The following is a 6,429-nucleotide window of genomic DNA, read 5'->3' as shown; positions in this document are numbered from 1 at the left end:
ATGTCAATCAAACATCAACTCATCACAGGGAGAAAGAGGTAGGGGCTACTGAACTTCCTGGGTTACTGGGAGAAGCAAACTGGGCAAAAGAAAAAAGCAAAACATATGTACCAAGGTCACAGTGTATTTGATCAGTCCTGGTTTCCTACACACAGGCAGGTCTGGGTGGATATCTAGTAGGCACAGGCTTATGCTTAGAGGCAGAGAAGGGAAGATATGGGCATCCTGGAGGTAAAAGGAGAAGTCTATGGATGGAGCAGTGGGCAAGCTATCCCAGCTGCTCAGTGCAGCACACTGAACATGTGTCTCTTGTCTTGCCATTGCCCAGCAGCTGTAGCAACAGTGGCGGGTGGCAAATAGAGGATGAAATAATAATAGCAATAGGTACCATTTACCAAGTACCTACTTTGGTGACAGGTCTGCTGAGCATTTTTACATATATACATCTATTCCTCATAGCCTATGTGATAAGTGATATGATCCTTATTGTACAGTAGAAAAAAATTAAGAATCAAAAAACCTAGCGCAGGGTTACAGTTTTTAAGAAGAAAGAGTCAAGATTCAAATCTAGGTCTTTGTGAATCCAAGGTTTAGGTGGAAATATCACTAGCTCTCAAGTTTTCTGTTGCTCTCAGAGAATCAAAAAGTTGCTTGAATGCCAGGTAATTACCACCAATGATTACGGTACACACCACAACAGATCACCCCCAGGGTATTACCTAGAGGTTGCTGCAAGTCTCACGTCCAGTAAAGCCTTTTACGTCTACCACCATCCACCCCCCACCTGCCCCAACTGCTGGAGGAACAATATGCGTGAATCCTGCTTCCACAAGAGTCTCCCACTGACAGAATAGAACTGGGAGCACTAGTGGCAAGTGATTCTGGAAATGTAGTTCTTAGGCTTCTAGCCTTTGATAGGAGGAGGTCATAGAATGGAACAAGAATGATTCTGCATTACCTAATAAATATTCTGGCATAGTTAGAGCTGGGCCCTGCGAAGACCTGGAATTCAGGAGATTATGTGAGTGTAGTTATGATCCCTCACAGATAACTCTGCAACAGGGGTGGGGAGGGTGTAGAATGGCTACAGTTCAGTAGAAGCAGCTGGTGAGATCAACACCACAGAGTAACTCTTTTGGCCATTATTTTTCACTTTGATCATATTTTCAAACTTTCAGGATCTAGTGAGGTACTTTTCTGCAAATGCAAATCTTGAACAGCCTTCAGAAGAAAATTAACATGTTGTAAAAGGCACTTTCCAGACCTTCCTATTCTTACCAGAGCCCATTTTAAGGTCCCTCTGCAACAACAGCTTTGATTAATGGCGTAAGAACTCTGGGCTCTTGTTTACACTCTCCGTGAAAATTCTTACCTGTTGGCTGCCCTACTTCTCTGGTTAGTTTAATATCTTCAAGAAGGACTTTAATTTTAATGGCTGAATTAGCAGAAATAACTCAAGATAAATTTTGGCTTAATTTTTAACTTAATTTCAGTGATCAAAGTTATATTCTTATTTTCTAGTTCCTGTGGGCAGTTACTTTCAATTCTTATTGCTCTTTCTTACTTCCATCTTTCTTGATAGTATGCTTATACTGCTAGCTTTTGATTTTTCAATATAGATGTTATCTGTTACTCTCAGCCTCCATATGATTAAAAATGACAAACCAGCTTTCCTATAATTCAAAACACACACACATAACACACACAGAGCACACAACTCATTGATTCCACTCATCTTCCCTAATATAACTTTTTCAATCAAGTCACTATTCAGTATTCCATCACTATGACTGTATGATATTTACCTACCACTGCATCATACAATTTTCTATATGTTCTATCATAAACTTTTTAGTTTTCTTAGAATTAGTAATCTTTTCTCTCCCCCTTGCTTAGGTTTTCAGTAATCACTAACTCATCTGCAAACTTTGTACCAGAAGGAAAATCTCTCTTTTTAGTAGGCTGAAACACATCTTGCAGTTTGATATTTTTTTAGAGACACCACGGCCTCCCCAGAGCTTCCAGTCTTCTGTTGCAATGTCGAATGGCTGCTCTCTGGGCTGATGATCTCCAGCTACCGCTCTGAGATCACCTGTCACCATCAACCAGAGAACTGGACACTTGTGTATCATGAGATGGCCCCTTGAATCCCCTTTCTCCCCCTGATACAAGGTAGTGGTGGTGGTGGTGGTGTTGATGGTGGTGGTGGTGGTTATATTTTCTGCCAGTTGAGCCAAGTCCTATATTTAGCTTCTTCTCCCTATCATGACTCCCCCCTTTCCTCTCTAGAGGATCCCACATGTGCCCCCGGCATGTGAAAGTAGGAGGCTGGTGCATTCCAGAGACTGAGAGTCTCCCAATGTCTCTGCGGTCAGTCTGCCTGAGTGGGAAATAATGGAAAGATACCAAAATACAAATGCGTGGGAAGGGTTTCCAAGAAGAATTTATCCAAACCATTTCTGGAAATGGATGATGACATTATCCCCCTAAACACAAAGAGAAAGAGAAAGAGAAAGAGAAAGATTGTAATAAATGGTGCAATGTAAAAATTAGTTTTAAAACATAAGTGTTTTTCTCTTGTTTTTAACATTTTAAAAAGATTCTATCTATTTATTTTCAGAAAGAAGGGAAGTGAGGGAGAAAGAGAGGGAGAGAAACATCATTTTGTGGTTATCACTTGTACATCCCCAAAATGGGGACCTGGCCCCCAACCCAGGTATGTGCACTGACTGGGAACTGAACTGGCAGTTGACAGTTCACAGACTGTCACAGACCAGTACTCAATCCACTAAATTACACCAGCCAGGGCAGTGTTTTTCTCTTTTTTCAGCCCATTACTTTGTGCTAATTATTGCCACCAGGAGTCTTCCATATAGGCTCCGTATAGGAATAGTGACTCCAAATAGTGACTTTTGTATAGGCTCAGAGTCCAAAGATTTTTTCTAAGTTCATTTTCCAAAATCATTTATAAGGCCATCTCTCCATGTAGTAGAGACCTTGGCTGCCTTCCCCAAATTCAAATATTGGATGAATACTGAACTACTGTAAAATCTGGTTAGCTGAGGCTTCCTGGAAAGCCATAAGAAAAGGGAAATAAGTAATATCTTACCATATATTACACAAAAAATACAAAACACAACTGATTTAGACCCTGAGTGAGCATTCCTCCTTCCAACTGCACACAGAATGCATTAGCATCCATGACTGTAAACGTTAAATATATGTATATAATATTCATTGACCCTTGAACAACAAAAGATTTGAACTGCATGAGTCATTTGTTCATGATTTTTTCAATAGATTTCTATAAATGTATTTTCCCTTCCAAAGGATTTTAATAATACTTTTTCTCCAGATTACTTTATTATAAGAATATAGTATATAATACATATAACATACAAAATATGTGTTACTCAACTTTGTATATTATCAGTAAGGCTTCCAGTCAGTAGTAGGCTATTAGTAGCTAAGTTTTGGGGAAGTCAAAAGTTATACCTAGATTCTCAGCTGTGCAAGGAAGTCAGTGCCCCAAGCCCTGTGTTGCTCAATGTTCAGCTCTAGTATGGATTATAATATTAGGCTTAGCTAGTGCTTTCACTACTAAAACACTCTAATGAATATTAAATATTATATTACATATAGTAAAATATATAAATCTTAAGTATACAGCTTGCTGAATATTTACACATGTAAACCCCCATGTTACCACTCTCCAGATCAAAATACAGCATATTTCCACCACTCAGAAAGTTTCCTCATGCTTACATGTTTGTTTGGTGTATTCTTAATGGTAAACATACTTTATTCTTTATATATCAATAACTTTCTATTAATGAGAACACTTGATTAAGCAGAACTTTGATCATACCAGGGAGCAAAGAAACTAACATTTGTCAAGCAAATGCATTTTGCCAAACACTTTGACATTTCACGCTAATCCTGTTGGGCAGGTGTAATTATGTCTCCTGAGGCAATGAAGAAGCTGGGCTCTGGGATTTAAGGGACCTTTCCCATGTCCTACTGTCCATAAACAACTCTAGAGCCTCTTCCCCCATTCAATCACACGGTCAGATGATACAGCTTACCACACTTTGCAAATAACAAGAGCTGATGTTCTTTAACCAACTCATATATATTTATGCCTAACAATAAAAAGTGATAAAGGATAAACAAATGCCATAGAAAAAAATTTTAAAAACACCTTTCTCTATTAGGTAACCTTAAAAATAACTATCTATTAATTTACCTGAAAAATAGATTGAAAAAAGATATAGTGCACATAGTCTAAACACACTTTTTAAAAACAAAAAGACATTATTTGTTTGTTTTTATCACTTTGAAATGGCCTTTTTATTGATTTTCAGATCAAGTCCCAGGCCAGGAATAAGGGAGCAGTGTTATCTCAACTCTTTAAACTACCTGCAGTTCACCCAATCACAGTAACGAAAAACCAACCAGTCTAGGTTACAGAAGTAGTGGTTTTGGTGCCCTGAAGAGTGGTCTTCAAGGGCCAATTCTTGTGACCTTGTGGCTTCGTGGCCAGATGCGCTGGTTCGCCTGGGACTGTTACAGTTTCAGCTGTGAAAGTCTGGTGTCCCAGGAAATCCCTCAGCCCTAGGCTAGCTGGGCTGGTCGGTCACCATACTGAACAGCCACCAAGTGCCAAAGTACCTTAATCAATTGCTGTTTGGGGTGTTTGAGATTTCAAAGAATAAATGGGAAAGTAAACATGATCATAAATGCAAATTTGTTCAGCTAAAAGAGTAAAAATGAACAGATGTGCATTTGCTTATATGCAGATAGGAACCACCAAGTGAACATGGAAGAGCAATCGTCTCGTTGCTTCCAGGGAGAGAACACGTGCTGGCTGGCCCTTGAAGTATGGTGCTCTCTCAATGCATGCCCTTTTGAGCTGTTTGAATTAAATGGATGTGTGAATACAGTAACCCAATGTTGTTAAACTGTGCTCCTCAGCCAGCTTTGAGAGCCCATATGAATGGGAGGCCGGGAAGTAGCGGAGAGGACTGCAGACGCCCTCCACCTGCTCAAACCAGCTCTGCACTTCGCCATTTTGTATTTTGACCTTCCTCACAAGACTGCATTTAATAACAGATTCTATGATGTTTCTGAAAGTCAGAATGCCATAACATTAATCTCTTTACCTACAATATATGCATAGCAAAGTCTCTGAACAAGCCTTTACAGAAGAGAAACACTACGGTTTGCTTGGACCAAGGAAATGCCAAGTCAAAGTATCAGCTTCACATCCTAGTCCACTCACTTGCTGTCTTTGTGATTATAAGCAAGTTTCTTTTTAACTCGAGGCTTTAATATCTTTACCCTTTTTTTTCAAGTTTCAAACATTTATTACTCAGTGTAAACCCCAACAGAATACACCAACATGATTTCATGCATTTGGAGGGGGACTATTTCCCGGTTAAGTGGAAAATTGTGTGAATGGCTTCTGAAAGACCTTCATTCTAAGCAGCTTTGTACTAAAACATTCCATTTAGAACTCTGGACCTTCTTTCTTCAGTTTGCTCTCACCTATTTTCACTGAGTAGAACTTATATTGCTCATTGGGACCCAGCTTATATTGCTCATTGGGACCCAGCTTTCCAAGGTTCTGGGTTATTCTTTTTGTTCCAAGAGACATTTGTGTTGAACAATGCCAGGCACATGACATACAGCACCGCCCCAGTACCTCCAGCTCCAATAAATATAAAGAAGGGAATCAAGCTTGGGTGTTCCTCAGCCTGACTGATGATCTGACAGAGCATGGTTGTGGCAGAGGGCCCAGGAGCAGAGAAAAAGTTCTTTACCCAATTTTTTAAGAATATGTGTGTGCATGCATGGTGTGCATGTGTGTGCAGTATTAGCTCAAAATGTTTTTGTGAGTATTATATATCATAGTATTTATAAATGTAACTACTACTGTACCTACTTATACAGCAAATACTCAGTTACTGGCTAATTTGAAATCAAGTCAAAGTTTAAAAAGCATTTATACAGTAGCAGTTTTCAGGCCCATGAATGTTTCTATATTGGCTCTCCTGCCCCGACACAAGGCTCAGCACCTGATTACAGACCACACAGATTAGATAGCTCAGGACCAGATCTCCAGATGCCAGAGGTCTAGAGCCAACTCCAGGCCTAATCCATTCTGGGACTGTAGCTTTGGAGTTGCCCTCCAGTTCAGCAACCAATACAAAAGCCATGCAGCACAAAAAGTGAGCGCCTATGAAAGGAGGGGAAAACGAAGAATGGGGGAGGTGAGCAGTGGTCCTCTGAAATTACATGGCTAGGTGGAGCAGGGTTGGTTCTCTACAGCTAGGACACACTGCTGTTCAGCATCCTATTAGGGATTCTGAACCAGATAAGGGAGAGGCAGTGTTGCAAGAGAACCGAGAGAGGGGGGCACTGAGGAAG

General features: G+C 40.1%; 1 pseudogene; it reads right to left on the bottom strand.

Moving 5' to 3' along the window:
* Positions 1–5,509: 5,509 nt before the first annotated feature.
* On the bottom strand, positions 5,510–5,797 carry LOC118989626 (cytochrome c oxidase subunit NDUFA4-like; annotated as a pseudogene).
* Positions 5,798–6,429: the final 632 nt, after the last annotated feature.

The sequence above is a fragment of the Sturnira hondurensis genome, unplaced genomic scaffold, assembly GCF_014824575.4.
Source record: "Sturnira hondurensis isolate 20B ecotype Veracruz unplaced genomic scaffold, ASM1482457v3 Scaffold0006496, whole genome shotgun sequence".
Lineage (NCBI taxonomy): Eukaryota > Metazoa > Chordata > Mammalia > Chiroptera > Phyllostomidae > Sturnira > Sturnira hondurensis.
This window is presented reverse-complemented; position numbering and strand designations above follow the sequence as displayed.